The sequence below is a fragment of the Anneissia japonica genome, unplaced genomic scaffold (assembly GCF_011630105.1).
Source record: "Anneissia japonica isolate Jap-2015-1 unplaced genomic scaffold, ASM1163010v1 scaffold1606_len605190_cov180, whole genome shotgun sequence".
In the NCBI taxonomy this organism is placed as follows: Eukaryota; Metazoa; Echinodermata; class Crinoidea; order Comatulida; family Comatulidae; genus Anneissia; species Anneissia japonica.
The window spans coordinates 439,034-440,726 of NW_022749369.1; positions in this window are offsets into that span (position 1 = coordinate 439,034).

Genomic DNA, 1,693 nt, shown 5'->3' on the forward strand with positions numbered 1-1,693 from the left:
TTAATGTCCATTACGACAGTGGCAGAGCCTTTATCAGCTGGTTTGATGATAATATCATCACGCTGACGCAAATTGGCGATGGCCTGCCTCTCATTTTTTGTGAGATTGTCGCGGAAATCTGGACTAGATATATATATATATATATATACAGTATATGTATGCTTTCTACTTGGCTGAAAATTTACTAACAATCACACCAGTAGTAACAATAATATAGGCCTTCGCCTGACTATCGTATTCTTGCTGATGGGTGAAGAATTAATGTTCGTATATGACAATAAATGCCATCTTGAATCTTGGGGTGTAAAATGCAAGTGTGATACATTTATACGTTAAAATACTCTTCATGCATGGTGGTATAGTATTTAATTCATCGACGAATCAACTACATCATAGTAAAGCATTTGGGTGGTATATTAAACTTTCTGCAGCAAGATTCTTGGCAACAAATTCCAACCAATCACAGAGCAGAAAAAAATTTACTGCAGTGAGTTTAAGTTACCGCTGCGAGTTTAGCGCCCTCCATGCATATTTTGACCAATTAGAGGACAGAGAACTCGCTGCAGTAAATTTCTAATTGAACTGCAGTTTAGGAACCGAATACAGAGCGATATCGCACTCCATAGACGGCACTTTGACAGGTTAAGAAAGACGATACGTGAAGTGTTTGTCATTTTGATCTAGGCCTAGGCTTATGCAGTTAATATTTTTAATCTGTTGAATGTTATATAGTGGATAACTGTTATATGTGGTTTGTTATCTGTTTTGTACACCTAGGCCTATATTTTGTATACAATTGTTTGTGTTTGTGTTTTATACAGCAACTTTTGTTAATGTAATTTATTATAATGAATATGGTTTTTATAAAGAATTTAAATAGGCCTACTGTAAATCATTTGTAAATATTAATAAAAACATTGTTTTTAATTATTATATATTAAATATACAGTATTAAGCTTCCTTATAAGAAATGTTTAAATAAATAATCCTTCCATTTAACATTATCATGATTGATTTAAATCCGAAATACAGCACACAATATCAACAGAAAGTTTTTAATACAGTATATTAAATGTATTATTCTTCCTTTGTATAAATCATTTATGCAATTGCATTTATAGTCATCTTAAAATTCTAAATACAGTAAACCTGCTGGCCTCTAGTATGTTGAGTTTGTGTGCTTTTGAATACATTTTAATTGTTCAATTGTTTATGCTTTATATAATGTACAGTAATATTTACTAAATTGCATATATTTTGAGAATGTAAAGCCTGTATATACTTTTATGTTTTAAAGCCCCATTCCCGGCAAAGTTTCACTAAACTGACTTTTTTTTATAGAAAATATGCATTTGCATTACTCCAATTATTATAAATCATGGAAAAATATTGGCATGAATTTTAGTTTTACGCAAAAGAATAAAAAAAATGAGAAATACAGACTATTTCTCTTAAAATACTATTTCTCATAAAATATTACCATTTTCTCGACGAATTCATCGTTACTAGGCAAATTCAGAGGTTGTAGATCGCATCCACTGGAATACTCTCGCTTTTATGTATACTTTATACAGTCAATAGAGTGCGCCCTCTTTAACAAGATTAGTTTTAGTATTACGCATCTCGCACAATGCGGTTGTTCGGTTAGGCTGAGATATGTTTGTTTAAGTGTCAAAATCTCAGTCAGAATCAG